Genomic DNA, 21,808 nt, shown 5'->3' on the forward strand with positions numbered 1-21,808 from the left:
CCGGGAATGATGGTTCTACAAAGGGTCACCATTTTCCATGCCAACTGTACGCCTGTCGTTCTGTGAAGACGGTTGTCCTGAAGTTCTCCTGAGATGGTGCTCGAGGTCTCGGGGTTTTCTCTGGAACTGATCGCGATCGCGTCTCTCCAACGAATCCATAATGCCTTGAAGAGGAAAGTGATGATTAATGAATGTCTTCTCAGCTCAACATGACACAAGGTCCCGGTACACCTTCTGCTAATTGTCAAGTGCGGTGCTATCACCAAGCCCTGACACGTTCGCCGTCCCCATCCTAGATCCGTTTGCGAAATGTTGCCGTTTGCCGAAGATCAGCCGAAGATGTAATTAATATATCTACTTTCGATATTTGTAATCGATTTAAATTAATCATAGCGTCAGGTCACGGAACTCTATTTTCAAACGCCGGGTCTGTTGAGTATGGGTGTGCCTCCTGCAGAGGTACTGGTCCATTCCTAAAGACGGACTCCCTTAAGAAGCGAACCCCCACCGGAGACGGGCAGCGCGTCCATGCTTGTTGCAATCAGCGTCAAACCCAACCCAGGCTCAACCATTAGGAGGTGAGTGAGAGGAAGATTAAAGGGTTGCCTGGATTGCCTTCAACCTGTGTGTGTGTGTGTGTTGCCCATTAACCACAGCGTGGAACGTGCGGTTCCTTACCCGTTGCAGGCACATCCCAGGCACAATGTAGCGAACCGATCTGCCCGATCACGCGCACCTCGACGAACACACCGAGGTGATTCGCTGCGAGGCAAAATGTGAAATTAATACCGGCGCGCGATCCATTGGTTTTGCTCTCGCCTGCCCAAGGTCCGTACCATCCGCACCGGGGCAATAATGATTTGGCCGCAACAATGTGTCACAGCAACAGCAGCAGTATTAAGAAGGGTATAAGATCGCGTGATCGTTTTTGTTTTTTTTTTCATTCTCCCCTTTTGCCGATGCGAGCAAATCGTACCTTTTGTAGCGGGACTGTCAAGCTCGTCACACACACACACACATGGGGTAGAGGGAATCGCCTTTGCCCTTTTGCGCGATACCTTTTGTGTGGTGAAATCTGTTCGCTGCTCTGGAGCTGGAACTTCATGCTGTGCGATGGGGAGCACCAGCCCATGTCAACTGGCGGAACGTTCGCTAGGCGTGCATCTGTCAGTGATTGGAGACGATGATCGTGCCCTGCGGGTAGTCCCTGCCCAACCACTGCTAGGCTGAAGCTTCCTTTCTATTTCTCCCTAGTCGGATGGATCGGTCACCGGGAAAATTGGTTACGAAACTTTTCAGTTCAGTGCAACTTTACCCCAATTTTTTTTTCCTCACTCTCGAGCGCATCTAGAGGAGCATTACGGGTCAACCTATTCTAATCACAAAGCAAATCGAATCGGAACACTCTAAACCGAGCAACCAAGAACACGGCGATGTTTTGATTGCACGACGATGCTTCATGCGCTTTTGATGATTGTTTTGCCTGCCACTCAGCAAAAACCAGAACAATTTGACAGGTTAGAGGAGCTTGCGGTGGTGCGTTTTTCCACCGCTTGCTGCGATACAAAACGAAACCCATCGAAACGCAAAGCGCTGAAGCACTCTACAACCCCGCACACTCGACCTTCTTTCGCTGCGAAACGAGGAGAAAAAAAGGAGGCTTTCCACACTGATTGCCTGTGGCTGATGAGCGGTTCATTTGTGTCTTATTCTACGGTCTCTAGTGCCTGGAGGGTATAATCGTACAACGGCATGATCAGCCGTCCGTGTGTATGCTCGCGCAAATGTCCGACATCCGTCATGTACCGGGTGGGGGACCCAACAGTCATTCAACCGTGCAGTTATTGTTTGTTTGAAAAGTGGATGATAATAGAAAATAATCATTTGGAGGGAAAATTGGCTCGAATTGGCTAGTCCGGAGCGGTTGGCGTAGTGGGAGCGAGAGCTAGATGTGCTCGGGTGTAGCTGAAAGGGCGCTTACCGACCACCAAATGGAGCTGATCCCCGGCCCGGGAACGTGCTTCTTCGATGTTCCTCCCATATCCACACACTGTGCATTGTGGCTTCCACACACATTACACACCTTGTACTTAGGTGTACATATTGAAGGGGGCAATTGGAGCCCTTAAAGTGAACCAACGAACCCCAAAAAGTCAAACCCGTGTTTGAACGTAGGAAAACGGCAATTTTCGACATAGCCACAGAAATTACCTACCTTGATGTTTGGGAACCATCCCCCAAGTGCGGGACCGAGCCGGGCTGTGTGTGTGGTGCAAAATTTACACCATTTTCTTTCAGCAGAACTGGGACCCCCTCGAGCTGAAAGGGGTGGTGCTGTTGATGGTGATGATGGCGAACGCACACTTTCTAATGTTTTGCCGAATAATGATAATCATTGTAATGAGTCCACCGCCGCAACAGTGAACTGATTTATCTTACGATGTGTAAAAATGAACGATCGACTCAGGAGTCTATGTGTGTTTGTGTGTGTGTGTGATGTAACACGTGGAAGGGTTCATGAGTATGGAGATACAGGCTGTCAAGATCACGCTGCTCTAGTGATGATAAACCTTTGGCGGAAATTTTCAATCAATTCGGACACCGTAAATGAGGTCCAGAGAAGTGGCTCATGGAAGTGGCTAGGAGGCTCTGGAGGCTATTGTGGTTCGGCCAGCAAAATCCCTTCAAACAGCTGTAAGTGCCCTTCATAGTGCTTTGAAAGCTTTGCGTTCGTTGGAAAAGATTTCAGGCCTGTTTTTTTTTCGTGTGGGGAAAGGTAACGATTATGATCAATCATGAATTAGAAGGGCTGTTGGTTAAGACTCGTGTGAACATGAGATGAAGTTGAAAAATCGTTTGCAGACTGTGTAGAGTTTGGCTTTTGAGATATATTGCTTTAACCGTTGGTTTAGAATAGACATTTTATTTGCAGAGCTATGACCCCATGTCTGTTTAGTCCCCCACGTCTTCAGCTTAGAACTGGAGAAGACTTCCCAAGAGTCGCCAATCCAGGTCTTGCCATATGCTGATGACAGGTACACAATAAGTTAAAACTCGTCTAATTGGTAAAGGTTTACCTTTAGATCAAGAACTTGAAATGACATCGAACTGACGAAAAGAGTGGTGGAGTTCCATCGGAAAAGCTGGCATCATCGATAGGCAGTCCATGGCCCTCAGTCATCTGACGTCAAGATGGTAGACACGTCCAAACTCTCGGACTGAAATTCCCGAAATTGGAGGCTCATATAACAGGTATTGTGTCCTCCAACATCCAACGTATATCCAAGAATCTTTAAAAGGTTAATTCCTTTCCTTGGATCGATTTCCTTTTCATGTCTAAGCATTACAACATACAACAATATGGTAACCTTGCACCATAGCTCACCTCCACAGCTTCCACACATTTAATGTTGAATTTATGGAATTCATGGAACTCGATGCCGACACCCACGGTAGGCCGAAGCTCAACACTGATAAGGATGAATTCCACCCTTCGAGCAGCATGGGTTGGTCGGGGACGGGGACAAAACCCAAAACCCCGATAAAACACTAACCCGAACCCCCGTTGTCGAAAGAAATCTATCCGAACGGAACGGATGCCCGCACGAAATTGGAACCACCCCCACCAACCCGCGGTACAGTGCCGAGCAGCAGAGACAGCAAACGGTTACCAACCGAGCGGAAAGCCATCGACGGAAATGTGTTTACATCAAAATTCAATTACTCCTTCACATTTCGATAGGCCCGATGCCCGATGTGGCTGCTCGCGAAATCCTCCAAAACGCTCCACGGGCCACCGAGATGCACACGGGGAGCCGTTTATGTGTGGCGAGGAAGGGGTGGACAGAAGACTAAACATGTCAATTTTCCACAACATTGCACCCTAAATAGTGGCAGCGAGGACTCCATCTCTCCGATCGTTCCCCCTAACGCGGTTAGCAATCGAAAGGAAGAGGAGCTCACTTCACGCGTGGATCGCGCTTCGATGCGTTTTTTCGCTATTTCGATTCCGTTCAAGGTTTCGGCTATCTTCCGGACCCATTTTTCGGAAGGGAATCGGGTGAGAAAACACAACCCCCCTACCCTGACAAGCCCGCAGATCTTGGTAGTTTGTTTTCCGGGGTTTTGTTGTTTTTTATTCGAATTCTTTTGGAATTTATTTTTTTTTTCCAACAAAAACAGTCACTTTTTTCCGTTTAATAGCGCATTGTTCTGAGTTGATTTTTTTTAGGCTGTTGTGCGCTTGTGAGTGTTGTTTTCCGGGCGGCGCCCACGAAACGTTATGAGGCGTTGAATTTATGACCACACACTATCGCGGCTCCCGGCTCCCCAACACTTCTACCGTGCCGTGAACGTATTTTGCCTTCGTTATGTTTTGACCGACCCGCGAAGAAGAGCTGCGGGCTAAAACCCGACTAATCTAAATTGAAATTTTATGCGTCCCGTTGACAAATTATTTTCTCCAACTCGTAGGAAACGCACCGGGAACGCCAAATAGAAATAAGGGCTCGGAACGATCTATTTGAATAATCTAGCCTCGCAAGCCTCGATGGCCCTTTGTTTTTTTTTTTCAAGGTGGTAGAGTTACAATTTATCGAAGATAAACGTAAAAAAAATGTCAGGAACTCCCGAATGGAAGGTGGAATACATTTCTCCAAAATGTAATCAATCGAAACTAATGATGGTGCCTTTTGGACCTAACAAAAACACCCGAACCGGATATTCATAGAGCAAGCAGAACAAACCCTTATCCACGGTGACGTAAAGTGGGCAAAGCTAGGCCTACTTGATGGTGGTAGTCCTGGTACAGAATTCCATCACAATGCGATACGAAAAAAGGGAATATAATGGAACACAACCCGTTGACAAATTAATCGTGAACCCATTCTTTTCCATTGTTCGAATTATGACACAGGCCCGGCTTCGATCGAGTGTATAGTGACAAATGATCGTGATACTAATAGCTGTAAAACCGTGGGCATGAAGTTGCTTATGCTTCCACATCCAGCGTGCTTCCAGCTGGTTCTTGTTCTTGCGATGGTCCGCTTAATGAGGCCATCGCATCTTTCTCATCGCACCGCCACGCAAGACCCAAACGCGCTGTTCTAACGAGTGTTTTGCTTCCTCTGTACAATCAAACAAAAGCGCATCTCGTACACACCCGGACCCGGAGGGCCTACTTGGGGGGAGGGTGCTTGAATCGTAAAGGGCGACGATAGACGGTTTGCGGCCTCTGTCTTCGCTGGTTTTGCTCTGTGTGCAAGACGACGCTTGTAAAACGCTTGAATTAAGCTACTTGGCTTACACGCCGCATACACGCGGATGCGTGGCTGGTACCCGGGGAGGGTAGCACAGGGGGTGGCTATACAGGACCGGTTTCTAACTCCCTCCCCTCCCGCACCAGCTTCCCCACCAAACCATCATCTGATCTACCATCAAAGCCGGTTCTGCTCTCGGGGGCTCGTTCCTGCTGCCGGAGGCTACTTTCTTTCCACCCACCCTATGACCCAAGATCCACTAGCCTGGCCGATCATGTCGTCATCGTTTATTATTGCTGACCGTACAGGAGGCGGAGTGGGGCTATACTACACCGCGAGTGTTTTGATTCACCACCGCACGAAACAGTCGGAACCGGTTCTTTTCTTTTCTTTCCATCTCGAGTTTTTTTTTTTTGCTTATTTTTTCGCCCGTTCTGTTCCCTCGGTTCCCTCCATTCCACCCACTTTCTTTCTATAGTTTTTAATGTGTTTTCATCCTCTTTTCAACTCTTTTTACCGGCCGTTTCTTTTTCCATCTTTCATCTTCTGCTCTTTCTGCTTCTTCTTCGTTTTGTTAAACTCCCTCAAGTTTTAGTTTTGGTGCGCTTTTGTTCCAACGTTGGGTTCCATTTTCTCTTTCTTCGTATGTTTTATCTCACTTGTTGGTTTACTTCTTTTTTTGTTCGCTCGCTGGTCTGAGCACCATGCATCATCTGATCGCTTCAGGGGTTGCTTCGTTTACATATGATCTCAGCTGGGTCATCGCTGTACTTGTTTTCTGTCTTTTTGAATCCTTTAGTTTTACCATGGACAACTTTTGTAGACTTTTGGTTTATTTTATTGCAACGTTTGGTAAAAAAACGATTGGTTTTCATCTTTCTGGTTTTATACATTTAATTTTTGTGATTTCTTGCACCGATTTTGTTTTATTTGAAGAATATCTGTCATTATTTGTATTATTAGTGTTCCTTCATTAATGAGAATTATTTTATCTTTTTTTGCGTGTTTTCTTCGTTACAGTGACTTTATATTAACTGTTTCATTATATTTTTTTAAATGCTGTATTAGTTGTGTCCCTTTCTTCCTCTTCGTCGAATTAATTTTTATGATCCTCTTGATTGTTTTCGTTTTTTGTTTTGCTAAAAAAAATGCAAATAATACGTTCTTCGCGGTGATTGTTATTGCTTCCTTAAGCGATATTAATGCATTTATAATTTACACCAAAATCGTCCAGTCCAACCTATAATTAGTACCATTTGTCTTACACTCTATCACCAAACGATTGATCGCATTTAATCAAGCGAGCATAGCAATAGTCCCTTAATAAATTGTATTTTACTCTTCCCTAATATTAATCCACTAAATCCAACCAGAAAGCACCCCACCAGCCGGTCACCCGTCTTCCACCAATTTTCTCCAAGAACAACAATCGAACAGGAAGGCAAAACTCGAACAGCATACGGCCACAGTCCAGCAACTTGGCTTGTTTGCGAGACCCTCGAGCGTTCTTCGTACCTTTTCGGCTTGATTTATCGTTCCCGGAGGCGTTTCCCGAATTCGGTGGTGCTCTTCTGGGTGTATGCTGCACGTTGCCTTTGCATAGGTGCCCTTTTTCCTCGCTTGTGTCCCCCGCCGAGCCACCGGTCTCGTCGGTCCGTTCTGGTGGACTTTGATTTTTCCTCCCGAGAGCCCGAGAGAGGTTCCACTGAGTTTGCGGTGCGGTTTTGTGCGGTTTGCAGCTCGTTAGTTTGACCCGTTGGTATCGAGATTTTCGAGGTTTCGGTACACGGTTCGGCGTTGTTGTTGCGTCGTGTCTGCGGGTCTATCCCGGGGACCACTGCTTGTCTCGGGAAGCGGACACCAGAACGGGAACGTGCAGATGATGAAGTACCGTGAGGAAAACTGAACCGCTCGAACACACACTCGAATTGGTTTGATTTTTTTTTTTTTTGTGTTTCGTTGTTCGGTGCTTCTCTTTTAGCTCGTTCTGTTTCGTTGTTCCTCGACCGATGGTGGTTTCTTTGCGTTCGTTTCGAACGCTGTTTATTGCTGAAGAAATCCATATTTTTTCCTTACATTCTCACTACACGTTTCGTGCCGTTTTCTTTGGCGTTTTCTTTGTCCTTTATATTGAAGATTTAAGAAAACAGTGCACACGCACACGCGCTGGAAGGAAGGGAACGAAATTGTAGTACCCACATAAACAGGACGTCAATAATTTGGGTAAACAACGGTAAGAAAAATAGGACCAAGCATAGACACTAAGGTTCGCAAGAAGAAATGAGCATCTTCCTCTCCCCCATCCTCGCTTCCCTTTTCTCTAGCCCAGATCTATCCACGACAGAACGGGTTCTTTCGCTCGCAGGTATTGCCTGCTTCCCTGATGCACCTTAACCATGGTAGGATCTCAAAAGAGTGGTAAGAAAGAAAAAAAAAACAGATCATTGAAAAGTTTACTAGCCGTTGGACGATTGTCGTAAATTGAAGCACAAATTGGACGAGCTAAACAGATTAGATGGAGCGTAGCGAACGAGATGGTAATCAATCACCACCGAGAAAAGGGAAACAAACAGATGAAGAAATCACGAAACAAATTCGACATTAATTTACCTTGCCTTTCCTTCGGTTTCCTTGCCATTGCTTCGCTTACACTTCAAATACTGCGGAATGAGCATGTAATAAGGCCTCATTGCACGATCGCCCGATCACTAACGAGAGCAGAAAAGAAAGAAGCCCCCGTACAACGTTTCGGACGAAAGAATTACGAAATTAAATTTTAATTGAAGCTACTTTTGCGCATTGCTGGAAAATGGTTTGCTTTTCGGGTAAATAAATAAACGCTGCAGTGCAATGACTTCCCGCACGGGGTGTTATGAAGGAAAAGTCTGAAATGATTGTGCGGGCAAACGAAGAACAGTGGCAATGTGAAGAAGCATGGGTTCTTTCGCAATTCCAATATTAGAAGTACATGTGTCACGCAATAATAAACGCTAAACGCTGGAAGGAGGATTAATCCACCAACTCACATCATCTTGGGCAACTGTTAATGAAGCAGATTAAGCTTTTCCCAGCGCGGTACTAAAGTTCCAAAATAGTCTTGTAATCTTCGGCGCAAAAAAATAAAACGCACACACAAATTCAAAAGAGAAAAGGTCAAGCATCGATGTCAGGGATTATGTGTGCGTCGAAGTCTCCGTTCTCCGTTGGGTCGAAGAAAAACTAAAACCAGTCTGCAGCAGCACCAAGAACAGGAGCGAAGAAACAGGCGGAACCGAGAACGTGATTCCGTTTAAGCAAACAAGTTTAGCCCATTGCATAATGCAACGCGTTCGGCTGGTGCTGGCAGACCACCGCACTTCACCTACCCCTCCCAGCCTGTCACCCGTGCGCCCAAGTGCCGGCACGAAAGCGTTAGAGCTGCCAGCATGAAATGTATGTGAAGACGCGTCTGCAAGTGTTTCATGCTCATTACGGCAAGGAAAATGGTTCTGTGGAACCGTTTCTTTTTCGCTCGGTCCTAAGAAGAAACCTTTGCCGAGCAGGGGAGGACGAGGCGAAGCATATAACCACACCACACAGTGCTGTAATAAATTTGTAAATGTCGCTCCGTGTTCCGTTCGGCGATCGCGTTTTTTTTTCGTTGTTGCCGTTGCTTTTCTGCTGCGCCGATGATCTTGGTGCCCAGTTGTGTCGTGGAATAAGTTTCTCTTCTTCTTGCATTGGTTGCAAGCCTCCACCAGCCGAGTCCCCGAGGAGTGGGCTGCACGGGCACATATAATAATGGCACGTCGAACACTCATCACCAGAATGGGGCAGAAGAAAACGCGATGCGTTTGTACCGATGAGTAGCTAATGTGGATAATTCTACTCCATCTGCATTATAATGAGGATATGAAGTGAAGATGTGCGGAAAGGAACGAAGAGAGAGAAAGAGAGAGAGAGAGAGAGATGATGCAAAAGAAAACGTTTTCGCATATTGTGGGATTGCGATTCTAAAGGCAACAATAAAAGTGGTATAACGTAAAAGAAGTGAAGAAATTATAAAAAAGATTGAGAATTAATGAAAACTGAGACCATCCAATAAGATATAATAGAAAATAAACAAATAATTGAAAATAGCAGTAAATAGTTTAACAAATAGATGAAAACAAAGTGATTCCACAAAGAATTTTTTAGTTAACTTTAGAACCGAAGAGAAATATATAAAAAAACACTAAATAAACAAATGAATTTAAAGATTAAATATAGTTTTTCTTCTGCCTTGACATCACAACTTCATGATGGTGTAGATTTCTGAACTTCAAGCCTTTTTCTGGAGAATAATGATAAGATTTTATGACTTAAACAAAGATTTTAATAAAACAATCATTATTCGATCTTTCTGGTCTCTTGCCGGTCTCTAAACAAAATCACTTTGAATATGCATCTGTAATACAACAATACACATTAATTCCTCTGTTTTTCCGCTCCCCGACAACGACAAAGGCAACCGAGATTCGAAACCAATCACGGCGGCCCATCTCCCACGTGATCTGTGCCGAACACAATACAGAAAGGCAAGAGCCTCCTAGCACATACACGCTCACACAAAAAATGATGACTGGTGCTATTGTAAAAATTGATGATAATTATCATTATTTCGGGCTTAGCGAGGCTTGAATCGAGCAGCAGCGAAGAGAACGAAGCGGCCACACTAAGCGGCTTTGTGCTTCGTGTTTTCCACGGTCACACCCACACTGGAGTGGTTCTGTTGATGGCTTTCCAGGGGGAAAGGCGATGCTTGATTTGTCTTGATTTTATTTCACGTCCTACCGGCGGGTCGAACGAAGGGAAGAACATTTACGTGACTACGTCACGAGATAACGTCCACTTTCGGAGTACTGCAATTTCCAAACGGCCGAAATTCTTAGTCATTTCTTTTTGGGGATGGTTTGCCGTTCGGTGTACTTGAACGTGCACGCACATATTGGCGACCAGTGTGGATGTGGTTTGAGATTTTATTATTCTCCATCACCCGGCCACTCCCGTGATAACTACCCACCGCGGATTGATTCTTTTTTAATATTTTCGGCTGATTCGTTGTTGCGGGGTTCTGAGGGGTTTCTTCGCGAGCAGCCACGCTGGTGGAGACTCGGGGGGAAGATTAATGAAGCAGGTCCTATGATTGATGAGGTCCACGGTAAGACCAGCGAACGGTTTGGAGCGGAGGGAGGTGGTTTTGGTAGTTTTCTGCACCCTCCTGCATGTAATTACGATGCACAGCCATCCGGTCATTGGGGAATTTTCCGGCTCTGAAGTGCGTTAAGGTTTTTCGGTGGAATTAATTACAATTCGGGGAAAAAGGTACACACATACACCAATCCATGTATTCTCGCCATACAGCCCCGTTCAGACAGGGAAATAAAACCAAGAGAATTGTAGCATTTTCGCGCTACTATCGCAGGGAAATCACGGCACAGAACGGGAAGCTTTTGTTCACGAATGCTACCTCATTTGCATACGGAAAAGCGGAAAAGCTTCAAATGAAAATGAAAGCAAAAATGCCCGACACTTCCCAGAACTGCAGTTCATTTATCATTGAGCAGCGCACGTCTGTTGGAAGTTCTTGATCATTCATTATCCACACGTTAGCCACGGGGCCGTGAGTCTCCACTGCCCGGTGGTGCACGGAGTTGGTGTGAAAACCATCTATCTGTCCTTGACAGGATATTCAATCATAATATCGTGTCCACCACCACGGTCCCTTCACAAAAGAAGCCTTCGGGCAAAAATTTGGACTTTTAAAGACTCTATCGCGTTCTTGACTTCCCCATAAAAAAAAACTGTTTATCTTTACTCCCTCCAGGAGAGGATCCAGAAGAATAAGCATGGCAAAAAAAACCGCCCAGATGAATACATTAAGCATTGCGTTTATATCTCGTACAGTTTCGTACACGTGAACAAAACAAAACAACCACCCTCGGCTTTAGGAGGGTGGAAGTTATGCTTAGAATACCTAATTTGCCCATCACCGTAAGGCGCTGCAAGATTCGGTATTTGCTCAATAATTTTGCTTTCCAATCACATACAGGCATGGGCATAGTGTGCGTTGTAAACAATCGCGCTGGACGTAGTAGGCGTACTGTTTTGATGTTTAAGCTAACCGCCGGGCATATCGATGTCTTGTTTACATATTTAATTGTTCGTTGGGGATGAATTTTTGAATATTTTTTTTTCGGACGTTATAAAAACAATCTCTTATTAATAATCGGTTTAAAACTGATTTGATTTTCATAAAAAGTTCCAATGCTTCTCGTATTGAAAATGAAGCAATACCTAACACTTCGGGAACACTTGGGAAATGCGAATAATGAGAGCATATTTTAATGCAGAAGGCTACGATTAATTTCACCTCTTTTTGTAATTGCTATACGGCCGATTGTTTACTTTAGAGCATACGGTAAACTATTTCCAACGTTTACATCCATTGTTTGAAGTTCTTTAGCGGTATTTTATACACATGCAGACGTAATAGCGTGTTTTTGTTTTCCTATTTGTCTATTTATCTTACGAATGGAAAGAGCTTCTTGCTCCATGCTCCATGCCAAGATGGCCACCGTACCGAGACGGCCCAAATACACTGTGGACCAAACTATTGGGCATGGCTAAACATTTGCCAACATTTGAGTAAGTATTTGCGGCCCGGGCGGTAGATGTGTTTACCTCTCTGGCTGCTGATGAGAATTAAGCAATACATGGCGGATGTTTTAGGGGTAATTTTGGGCTGTATAAGCCGGTCATTTCAGAAGTAATGGCAATGCATTACATATTTATATGACGCTCATCCTGTTTGCGGTACAAAAAACTTGTCTTCTTCCATCATACGAATATAAAAATCAAAACTAAAGATCACGCAACGTGTTTTTTTCTTCTTAACGTTTTAAGCTGCCAAGCCTCCCGGAGCGTCATCATCATTTTCGTTGATGGTTTTACTGTTTCCTTCACACGCTCACGGTGCTCTTTCGCTTTAACTGTCCCAGTAAGGACAAAAAAAAATCCTGTCATCCTATCATCTTTCTGCCTCTCCTTTTGATGCCTGGTGATATGCTGGGGTTTTCGGTTTGCACTTACTTCTTTCCTCCGTGGCCGGCCGCTGTGTGCCGAACTGTGTCCAATTGGCCGAAAAAGAAAACCAGAAAACACATCTTGATGCTCCGTTTGCTGGTGACATCTTCCCTGACATGTGACAAGAAGATTTCGCATCGCTCGCCACAATGCAATTCCCATTGCCTTGCGCGTATTGCCGTAAGAAAAAAAAAAGGTTATTCATTTCATTTGTGGATAAAATCAAAGATTCACAACGCAAAGGAGTGAAGCGAGAGAAAAAAATGAAACATACACGCACAAGCGAATCGGTAACTCGACATCAGAAAAAAAAGAGTACAAAACTGCTGGTACTGCTAGCGCATTCTGGTCAGGGAGTGGATTGTAAATTTTATGCGTTGCCATCGCTCTGTGTCAGCCAGAAGCTGCTGGTAGCAGTTACCGATTGACGCCTGTTTTTTTTTCTTTCTCCCCCTCCTCTTGTTTCTTCTTCTGATGAGTCTTAGAAGCCAGATCGAAGGGAGTTTGCGGTAGATAGATGAGGAATCTGCTGGTGATGCCAGTGGAAATGCGTTTTGTTATGAGCACACAAGTAACTAAAACAAACAAACGGCTAACAGGCCAGGCGTATTAAAAAACGGGGAAACTGTAAACAATACCGTGGACTGGTTTTGGACAGGAACCGATAACCGTATCGTCGAGTTTTCTCGAAGGGTGCCGAATTTGCTGGTTTATATAATGCATCAGACTAACTTTCATGATGCTAACAAATTGGTTTGTGAATTGAAAAATGTCAGCCACAAATTATACGAAAATAATAAATCTAATAATTATGAGAGCATCTAACTGATTACGAATTAATGCATAGAAATGTATTATGTATATTAAAAGTGTACAATAAAAAAGATAAAACTAAATTTAATACTAAAGAAACATACTCTGGGGAAAACAGTAGACAAAAAGGAATAGAATAGATATAAAACTTGAAAGAACATAGAACATTTGCTTAAGCCAAAAGAACTGGAATATTTAGTATAATACGGGAAATACAATAGAAAATAACGCATAACGCATAACAGAACTCATCTGTTATAAATAAAAGTGTATACCATTAAAGCAAAGTTCAAATGCAAAAGAAACTCGAAAGAAAAACAAAGTAAAAGAAAGTAAGAAATAAAATCTGTGCAAAACGCAAACACCAAACGGCACAGAAAAAGCGAACCCAAAACATGAAGAAAACAGCCCAAAAACAAAACACTGCGAAATAATACGCGATCCGTACACATATGGAGGAAACCGAAGCATACTTAATCGTGCCGGTGGATGTGGTGAGCTTTACTACTTGCCAACCGCCACAACCTGTGAGTATTCTCCCCGGGAATAAAGGCAAGATATCCGTGTCCGCACGTGAAACACCCTCAGCGGTGCACCCGCAGCATACGGCAGTAAGGCGAGCATGTATATACGGAAAAGAAAGAAAACAGGTTTTTGCAGCATAAGGGCTGCACTGTTTCACTGCCACTTTCCAACGGTTTTGCTCTGCGTCTTCGGCCTCCTTGGACCGATACCTCTCAGCTGTGTTACCACCGCTTTGCCGCCTTCTCCACCACCAACAAGCGTGCCTCCTTTCGTCACACCTTCGCCGTCACAGGGCAGGGGGAGCACCAGTTAAGCACGGCCAGCAGGAGTCAGGGTCTCTCGCGCTTTGATTGCAACGTCCCGAGAATAATAATCAGATGTGCGAGAAGCGTGAGTGGATAAACATAAACGGAAAAATGATATATCCCCTCAAGCTTTCCGTAGGCCATCCCCGGCCCGAGTGTTTGTTGGTGGTGTTCTCCACCGGTGTGATCACGCCTCAGATCTCGGTTTCTGTTTTGCCCCCAGGGCTACCACGGGCTGCAACGGATAGTCGGGGGTGATCAGTAAGGGAGAGACTGCGTGGGACATGGGCGCGGGGGCATTTGAAAAGAAAGTGAGGACACGATCTCGGAATCGAAATCGCTTAACGTTTTGTATGTGCAAGGGATGGCTCACCACCAAAGGGAGCAGGCTGGGGGGATGGGAAGACGTCGTCTTTTGCACTGTCAAAAAGGGCCTAAAGCAAATGGGTAAACCGATGGGCGCGATGGAAGACGAAGACGCTTTGGAGGAGGCTTTGGAACTGGTTCTTGCCCACAATGCCAACTCTTCCTGCGCCCGCTCGCTCGCTGCCAGTTGGTTTGTGATGTTTGTTTGTGCTGGCTTTTGTAGTTTCTTTGTGGGTCTTTCTTCTACCCGCGTTCCATTTCGTTGCCGCGGTTCGGTTCGGCCCCACAACTCATGATGGCCCGGCCACGGAGTCACGTACAAACACGTACGGGCACGTAGGCACACGCTCGCATCTTCGGGGCTGGAAACGGCCGGATCGGCTGTCTTCTAGCGGGAGCACCATTCGGATTTTCTTTCTATCGTTACTGGGCCTATGCTGTTCTGAGAAGCTGTGCTTAACGAAGAAAAAAATACACCGAGCCCTACGGTTTCAACTTGATCCTCTTGGGTAGAGACACGTGTTCTAAAGATGTTTGAGAATTGATAATTTCCTACCACCGTAAGAGGATTGTCAATAGCTTTTCCATCCTGCTGTAGAGAGCTCTCGGAAAAAAAGAGATGATTTACTTCTCGCAGAGGAACACAAGCTTTAAAATGCAAAAGAAAAGAAAACTTTAAAAACACTTGCCGAAGAACTAAAACGATCTTTTGAAAATCTCCGAACTGGTTTGAAATCGACCTAATATGAAGAACTTTTGATTAATATGATTATTAAAAATGCTCACATCTTGTTCTTTGAGAGTACTAAATCTTTGGAGATCATAACTTCTTTTGGAGTAAAAGACATATAGTAGTAGTAGAGTAAAAGAGATCATCGATCTGCTCACAGCTTCTGTATTTTATAGGAAAATATTGAGTAATGAACTAGAACTCAATATTTTTACAATTCTTTGAAAATTTCTAGACAATATGAACCCCAATAAACAGTGGTAAAATGCTAACCTTTCTGCCACGAGTTTCATTCATCCACCGAACTCAGCTGACCTGTTGACTGGGGCTAAAATTAATTCATCTCATCTTCATTCACTGCGCCACCCTCCTCATCAGCATCAAAAGGCATACGCGAATCACCGGTAACGTCACTCACCTGAGGATGTAAATTTGTCCCTCTGCGCTTTCCATTCCTTGCGCCTTAAAAACATCGATAGTACCACATGTTAACACGGTGATGCATTCCTGCCGATGAATTAGGTCGGTGATAAAATTAAAACAAGCACCCGAAATGTGTGTGCGAATTTGCATCAGTTGCTGCTTGCTACCTTTTCGGCGGTTTGTTCGGCCCCGAGTGTCGCGTGAAATAAAGATCCCATTTCGTAACAGGATGCAACGTGTCGGTTGATTGCCCGTGCCTCAATAATCTCGCTCAGTGTTTTAGTTTTCAAAGTGGGATGTTGTGTTTTTTTCTTTCGTTCTTATACGACTTGATTTTTTGGAACATCTCCAACCTCATCTTTATTGCACGTTTTGGCTGGACGTTGGCCAATCCATCGCTTGACGTTAGCGTGATGATCGCTATCGAACAAGACGGATCGTCGTCTTCCTCATCGCTAGACGAGCCCAAACGGGCGGATGTTTATTTTGATACATCTTGCGCTAGAAACATTTGCTTGCTATAGGTGCGGTTCTGAGAGGCATCAACTTACAGCATACTTCATCGAGATTCGAGGATGTTTTGACGGTTCCGTGAGCTGAGCCGGAACCCGTGTGTCGCTGAAGGGAATGCAGATATCAACAACTGAACCGGTTTTCCTGTACATCTTTCTTCTTTTCGACAGAGTTGCCTTTAAACATCATGCCCCCGGAACAGTGCGCAGCGTTGTGCTGTGAAGAACCATCGCCAACCTCAGCAGTGGAAGCAGAGGCGCGCAGATGGAAGCGATCGTCGTTTAATTGCCATTTTATCGTCTGCTTTGGATAAACAAGAAGCAGCACACAGAACACAGCGACAGCAGAGCAGTGCGATGCAAGATCGCGATCATCGAGATCATAAAACGGGAATATACGAGAGAAATCGTTGGAAAACGGCGAACGAAAGGAGGAAAAAAATAACAAACAGCTCAGCTCGACGCTGGAGTCAGTGCGCACTAGAAGAAAACTAAAACCACATCAGAAGGAGCTGGTTGGGGCTAATGGGCAGGGAGGAATATATAAAAAAATCTCAGCCCAACGCGATGATGGTAACGCTCTCTTCCTGTTGCTATAAAATGATCTTAAAACGCCTCTGGCTGCTAATAATTTATTCTACGCTTACAAAATAAACAATTGCTGATCTTTTACCTTTTTTCTTCTGACACATAGGTGAACAAAATCCCCCTTTCTTCTTCACCCCACGCTTCTCCCGCCAGCGCTCGAGCTGACCGAGAAGAGAAATGATGTTGAAGAAAACAAAACCGGTGGGCATTAATTGTGAGCTCTTTCGGATTCAGTTTTTACCAACAATCACCTATTCCCTCTCACATCCTTTTTTGCTGTTTTAACCCGCACGTGATCGTCCTTGACATTACGCCAACATTTTTGTGCACGATTTATTACAATACATCGCTGCGGTGTAAATCCATGCTTTGAGTAACGCTGCTGGTTCCGTTTTGCTTCCCAATTCCCGTACCGCTTGTGTCACGGTTTTGGTACGGCACGTTCAGATGCGCTGTTGTGCGTGCCGAAGTAATCGCAAGCTGATCGCGTTTTCTTACGCCCGGTGATGACTTTTCACGGTCAGCAAGAAAGTAGATGAATCGCAAGAAGATCAAACACCGTTTATGTGTGGGGTGTGTACGTAAGTTGCAAGGGTTTATTTAACAAATAAATTCATTTTATTACTCCAAAGAATATTTCTGTAATTTTCAGAAAATTACTCGTAATAATTACTCAAGTAAACTTAAAATAACAAATAATTTTAATTTACGAATATGAATTAAAAGCTTTAAGTAGTATAAAAATAAAGGAATAAAATAATAAGTTTAATAGTAACAGTTACAAACATTCCATTTTATTTTTAATAACAATATTACTTTTCTGCTTTATTAGAAAAAAAAACAACAGAAGAATTATCACAAACTTTTGTAACAATCTATAAACGGTTCTATTTTGTGTTTCATGTTATTGATGGGTTTCTGCTACAAACGATCGTGAATGTGATCTTTGACCACGGTGGCTCGCGGCGGCCCCGCGAAACCTGACGAGCTATGAAACAATTAATTGCAACTCACGTTGTGTCTTTTCCTCCTTCTTGCACCCCTTGTTAACAACCTTTAATGAATCTATTTTCACCTCAACAACAGGAAAATCTCACAAATACTCTCGCACGTAATTGGTGTGAGTGTTTGCAAATTCAACAGTCAAAATAAAACGAAGAAGACCCTTCTTCTCTGCCACCTTTAGGCGAGCAAGGAAGGAAAAACAAATCGCAGGCCAACGGCCAACAAATGGCCGCCGCCCGCACGGGTGTGCGATTGTAAATAACAACAAAACGAAAAGGTATTTTAAAAATCACGATCCTTGCATCCGGCACGGGCGTCATTCGTGAAAATGTCAAAAACAAATGTGAAACGTGTCAACAACCGGACACCATTCCCGATATTCCCCATCACCACTCGGTACGGTTGCCAGCTGTATTGGTATATTGCAAAAAAAATCCTAAAAAAATGGGGGGAGGAATGAAAGAACAACATCACTACACCCGAGAGGTTGTTGTTTGCCATCAGAGCCGGCATGTGGAGATTCTCAGTGAGCGTCCCAAAATAATAAGACAAAAGTAAGACCTCCCCCCCCCCAAATGTGCCACCTTCGGTTCGGAAAAGGTGGAACCAAAAACTTCTCCGTTCGGTTTTCCTCACCCGTCTTTATTTTTGTACCGAATTTTCTTACACGCTGAGGAAAAATTGAAAATTAAACTTAAATGACGTCAATTGGCGAGAAAATGTTAGGAGGAAATCTTTTTTTTTTCCTCCATTTGCTACGCTTGCAAATTAAAAAGGGAAAAACATTAACAACCACACACCAACTCACGCGCGGCGAACAGAATGTTTGGGGTTTTCCCGGTGATTTTTCCGAACGAGGTTTGGCAACATAAAGAAAAAGAACATTTGACTCTCTCTTTTTTTTTAAACATTTCTTCGAGGAGGTAACGTCGTTTGCTGAGCGATCGGGATCGTGTTTCGCTATAATTATTCTCGGGCAAGAAAAAGAAAACCCTTGCTTTGGAAGGGGCCGGGGGAACCTCCGCGATGGACAGTTGTTCACATCGGAAAAGTTATTAAATATACACGATCGAAAGTCACTTACCTTCGTACGTTCCTTATGCAAAAGGGACAGAGGTACAGTTTCCACCGAAAAGAGGGTGCCAGGCAATGTTGCAAGGACGAATCCCGCCGGAAATGACCTTCAAAAGGTTGAGCTTTGCTTTCTTGGTTTTCTTATTCGGCTTCAACCATTCCCCCCAGTGCGTTCGTGCGTTCCCATTAAGCACTTCCGGAGCATGCTTCACGGGCAATCGTAACGTTCCCTAATTTTGTTTTTTACCCATTGCCCCATTCCCCGGTTTCGCCCCTCGCCCAACCCACTCGGGTGCCCTTATTATTTATTCGGAACTATGAAATGACCGACACGTATTAATGCCGACCTAGTCGAATGTGGCATGATCGATCGTTGCGCTGCAGGAACCAGAAGTACGAACGGGGACACTCGTGGTTCTTAATTACTCCATAACTACACGCCATGGTTTAGGGCCAGAACGGTTGCATTAGCATTAACTGTAGCACGGAGGGAATAGGCGAAATAGGCGAAACTGTTTCCTCCCCTCGGCGGGGGGGGGAGGGTTGGGAAAGTGGTTATTCTGTAGCCGTTGTTTTTTTCCACCCTGCCAACCCTGAAGGACTTTTTTGTTTCCTTTTGTGCCAGATTGGAAGTTTTAATCAGTGTGTTAAGAAAAGAGCAGAGTGCAATCGACCGGCAGGGGGTTGGTTGGTAAAGAATGGGTTGTTGAAAGTATTGTAGGATTTACAAGCAAGGGAGTCCTCGAGGGCTCGATGAGAAAAAGACGTTCCAGGCAAAACACAAATTGTAACTGTATTCGATTGCTATTTTGTTGAGATTAAAGAAAAACAAATTACAGTAAAAAAATAAGAGGAATAAGAGAAATTCACGGAGAGCAAATAGGATGGGAATTTTAAGCAATAAATTGCTGTGTTGAATCAATAAAAAAATATGAAAAGGAGAAGCTAGAGGATTAAGGAACTAAATATAAGAATAATTTTAAAAAACTTTTTGAAAAATTAATATAAAATAAAAGAAAAAGTTAATGCATCAATAATAACAAATAAATTTGAAAAAAATCATTGAAACAATATAATACAATATAAAAAACATAGAAAAAGAATGAATAAGAAACTAGGAATTATGTAACCGCCCCTGTTGGCTATAAAACATATTCTAATAATACTTGTCCACAGCATAACACAACTTCCGTACGCTTGCTCCTGCTATTTCGTAACGAAATGTCATATTTATCGGTGGTGTGGTGGGGCTTAAAGTACAATTAATTCTTTATGTTATGCCAATGCTTTCGGGTGAAACGCTGTCAGCGTTCCTAGTGCACTGGCTAACATAATTGAAAGCGCATTAAGTAGATTGGTTATGATGATGGTCTCCTTCCCATTTTGCCTCCTTACCGTAGAAGGATGGAGGATCACCAGGACGTTTTGTGCGTACTAGTGTGGGTAATAATCATTATATCTACCCATCATATCTTTCATACGAAATAAAGAAAAAACGGGAACTGAAGCAAAGAAGGAAAAGAAGGAAAAAAAACAGGACATTGCTCCGTTGGGATGGACCGAAAGAAAATCACCCGGACTAATTGCAACACACTACCGTAGGAGGTGATAATGAGCAGTTTTATGTCATTCCGGGGGTAGTGTACACACAGTGTGTGGGTAATAAAAGTTGCAATTGTACCTACGCCAAGCACACAAGCACACACACACTCCCATATTCACGGTCCCAGCTTCGATTAGCCTCGTCATATTTACTTTTATTGCGCTACACGTATGAAGATGAACCGTGTCATAAAAACCATAGCTATAAATGACAGAACCGCACACTGTCCCGGTACGTACACAGCAGGAAAGGACACTGGAACACTCGTCCCCGGGCTGCGGAGGTGTGAATCCAGCGTGTGCATGATCGCACCGTCCACCGTTCGGACCAATAAAATCATCGCGTCCATGAACCTTGCTCGGGGGACCATGGGAACGCATATTGGCCAGTGCTGCAGTACACCACGGTACGGCACGATGCAGTGGCAACAGCAATGACCATCTAATTGAATCCCTCCACCCAAAACCGGCCGGTTCGTTCCTGTTCGCTGTTACTCCCCGGCAAACACCGTCCCAGTATCGGGACAATTCCTTCCAGCTGACTGCGTGACGTTTTATGATGTGTGAAATATTCCAAATTTATCACCCCGTAGGCCACCGCACGGGTTTTGCGGTTGGAAATGTTTACTTTTCCCTTGCCAAAACAGTGCTGCGTTGGCATTTTACCGGCCTGCTGGCCACCCATATTACCGAAAGGGAAACACATTATCGAAGCGGGCATGGACGGATGGAGGGAAACCTTCGTGCAATCGATATTGTTCGGGCCATCCTAACACCTGGGATGTGCTCACCAGCTGACGGTGATGGGATGACAAACGTTTCCGAAGGTGATCATTGCGCAACTGCAAACGGTTCCTGCGGTGCATGTTCCCGGGTGGATGTGTGGTGTGCGAATTTTTACGACATTCATGTGGCGTTCGGCTGAAACGGTGCAAAAACCATTCGGGCCAGTTGTTAACCGCCAACCGTGGGTAATGAAATTGACACCGGAATCGGGGAAAGATGGGATGGGATAGGAACGAAGAGCGGTTACAAGCCGAAACTACAAGGAGATTGTGGAAGGAAGATAAAGCATCAGAGAATACATTTTATTTCACTTCATTTTAGACGAAATAAGTAACAAAAAATGCAGTAATTGTCTTTGGCACTTTGTAAAAGTTTTATTCATCATCATTAACTATTAAAATTAATTTTCTTCTTGAGGAACTTCACTTTAACATAAGCTAAAATATTGGAAATTATAAAACCTTTAAGAACATAAATTTCTCAAACGAAGGGCCCCCTGGCTGCCACAATCAACCGTCAAAAACTGTACCAAGATAGTATGGAAACCCTCACCTCCGAATACGCACCTCAGCGGAAGCAACCCTCACCGGTAGAGACACTTAAAAAATGTATCGTTTTAATTAGAGCTGTCAGACCGAAACGGGCATTACTTTTCAAATGGAACTCTATTCCTGCCCGTGTTGCCCGTGATGCTTTGTTTTGTCAAAACACATACCT

This window comes from Anopheles moucheti, chromosome 2 (genome assembly GCF_943734755.1).
Source record: "Anopheles moucheti chromosome 2, idAnoMoucSN_F20_07, whole genome shotgun sequence".
In the NCBI taxonomy this organism is placed as follows: Eukaryota; Metazoa; Arthropoda; class Insecta; order Diptera; family Culicidae; genus Anopheles; species Anopheles moucheti.